The sequence below is a fragment of the Olea europaea genome, chromosome 3, assembly GCF_002742605.1.
Source record: "Olea europaea var. sylvestris chromosome 3, O_europaea_v1, whole genome shotgun sequence".
NCBI lineage: Eukaryota > Viridiplantae > Streptophyta > Magnoliopsida > Lamiales > Oleaceae > Olea > Olea europaea.
This window is the reverse complement of record NC_036239.1, coordinates 20,670,770-20,673,989: the sequence shown is the minus strand read 5'-3', so window position 1 is coordinate 20,673,989 and position 3,220 is coordinate 20,670,770.

The window sequence follows — 3,220 nt, the reverse complement described above, 5'->3', positions numbered from 1 at the left end:
CAAAAAATGTGCACCCGGAGTCCAAATTGACAGAAACATTAGTTTGACCATCAAAATTGTTAGTTGACCTCAAAATTGACATTAATCAAAATTTTGACTGATTTTTAAAAGGTCAAATATGTAACTTTATATTTTTCATATAAAAAATTAAAATAAAAGAAATATACTTCATCTTCTCCACTTCACCCTACAAACACCCACCCCAAAACCAAAAACCAGGAACCACTCACTTCCCTACCTGCCAACCGACCGCCCAATGCTACCCCTTGAACACCAGTCGACCGCCTAACGCCATCCATTCACTGCCTTCAAATTCTCCAAATAAACAGTCGATCGCCCAACGCCATGCACATTACTGCTCCGCCTTGCGCAGCCTTGTTATTTTCGCCCATCACCTCAAACAACGGCTTGACAAAGAGCGATGCCACCCAATCACTCCCTCCTCCACCCTTCAAGTACAGTGCAGACAGCGAGCCAACTGTATTGCAACAGGCCTCCCTAACCTGGGAATCTAAATCCTTCAGCCTCATTGCCAAATGGGATGATAAAGAAGATGAAGATGAAGCAGAAGACGATCTCGGAGGGCCCGACTGGTTGGAAGGATTTGAGGGTTTTGAAGATCTTTGGGAGCTCATTTTTAATGAAATTTTTGGTCAAAAGTCTCGAAACAAATTCGATGGGAGATTTTTCTGCTTCTCCTTAATGATTGTAACTACATACTAACTAAATCCAGTTTTCCCTTCGGCGTCACAATCGCATCTTCAATCATTTGATATACAAATTTCAGCCAAATTCATAAAAACGAAAATTCCAAATTCATAAAATTGGATTTGGCTCTAGGATTGGAGAAGAAGGGAAGTGTGGCGCAAATTCTTGTAATGACTGGAGGTTGAGACGTGGTGCTGGCTGTGGCGGTGGACAGTGACGGTGGTGGTTTTTGGGGCTCTGGGATTGGGGAAGAAGGGAAGGGTGGTGGGTGGTTTTATATTTTGATTTTTGATTTTTGTTTTTTTAATTTAATTATCAATATATATTATAATTGTCTTTTTTGTTAAAAAATGTAAAGTTACAATTTTAGCCTTCAAAAATCAGTCAAAATTTTGGTCAATGTCAATTTTGGGGTCAACTAATGGTTTTGATGGTCAAACTAACAGTTTCTGTCAATTCGAACTCCGGTGCGCATTTTTTGAAGGTTTGGTACCTTCGGTGGCACAAACTAAAGGTTTGGGCAAAATCTGCTAATAAACGAAAGGTTTGGTACCTCAGATGCAATTTTCCCTAACTATAATTCATCAAAGACGTTGCTGCTATTATCAAAGACTCTTCGAAAAACAATGACTAAAGATGCGAAATTTATGGACTTTCGAAGGAACTACTTTGTGCATGTAAAAATGGTCTTTTTGTCAGTGATCTCGATTGTAACTCGTTTTGAGTTGTCCAAAGTCTTTCCTCTTTTAAGTAATTTTGTTCCGAGTGAGATTATTTTGTGGGTGTTAGGTCATCTCTTCTTTCGATTTCTTGACCTTTAGGCTGCAACAATAGCGTGAAAACATGTATAAAAAAAATAAAAATAAAATTGGGGGTTGTAAAAGCATCTTCGAATATACGGAAACTAATAAAGAAGTTTCAAAACCGTTGTATATCTGCCATTCCATGATTCGTGTTTATTAAAAAAGTTGCCAAAAAAACTGATCTTATAATGTCACTTGTAATCAAATGATTTAAGAACGATTATTTTGGTAGTTGATTAGAGACAGTCGGCTTAACCGTTTCCCATTATTCAATCTTTTAATTACAAAAGTTTAGATCACTGCAATAATATATTAACTACTAATTAATAAGTGACACACAGGTTTCCACGTGTAGCCGTGTTTAAGAATGGCTACGTTTGGTCATGAAAAAGACGCTTCAAATCATGCAAGAAAGATGATATGCTCATATCGTCCCATTTATAAAAGTTTGATGGGTCCGTTTGGCACGATTTTTATTTTGACTTTTATTTCTTGTAGAAGAGTTTTTGGAGAAAGCTATTTTAATTTTTGTTTGAAAATTAATATTTAAAATCACTTCCCATTCCGAAAGTGCTTTTGAAGGAATCCAAAAAAACCAACTTCTTCTAAAAGCTCTTCTAACTTCTAAAAGCACTTTAAACAAAAATAGCCAAATGGTCCAAAAGCGGCTTTTGGCTCTCAAAAACTCCTTTTGGCTTTTCAAAAACCATCCCAAACGGGCCCGATATGTTTCTCACATGGATTAAGAAATTTTATTAATGTAATTGAAAAAGTAATTTTTGCCAATAATTTTTCTAATTTACTCTTATTTATATTTATACAATTTCAAGATTAAGCAAAAATATTTGTTATAATTAGACAAACTAAATAAGGGTAAATTAGTAAACGAACAAAATAAAACAAGCTCAATAAAGAAATAAGACTATATAATTAGGAAAAGAAAAAATAATAATAAGCATAGATAAATGAGACGAAGAGAGTATTTGATATGTGCTCTAACAAATTTTTTTGAGACATGCATTGTTTGAGCCCATTTTTCCAAAATTTTAATTTCTTTAAAACTCATTTTTAATCTCACAGTTTTTAATAAAATAATTTTACATATAAATAAAAAAAGTCTTATTTTTTAATCACATATTCTCAAAAAAAAAAAAAAATCACTATTTCAAAATACATTTTTTTCCCAAAGCTCAAACTAAAGCTAAAATAAAATTCGAACAACTTGGAACCTTCAATTTATAAGAAAAGGGTCGAGAGATGAGAATGTCTTCAAAAAACCAAGGGCGGATTTAGAATGAGGACAATGAACTTAACTAGTCTCGTAGATTTCAAAATTTTAGTTTTGCTTTAAAATAAGTTTAAATTTTATAACTTTGACCTTGGAACAAATAAATACCATAACTTAGCATAACGTTGAGAATTGTCGTTGGCATTGTCGTAAAGCTTCTTATTTGGTTTAGCCTCCATTTGGTTCTCATTTTTTAAAATTTGTTTTTTTTCGACTATTTATTTTATGAGACTTACGAGTTTCATGATGCAAGACGGAAGCGTGGATGCAAATAAAAGTGTTTATTTCATAACACAAGTATTAGGCAATTTGTTGTCAAACGACCTCCCCCGAACTATGATATTACTCAGTTTATTTTTCAGTCGGCTTAGCCAAATGACTAAACGGGAATTTAACATGGCAACGAAGACAATACGATCCA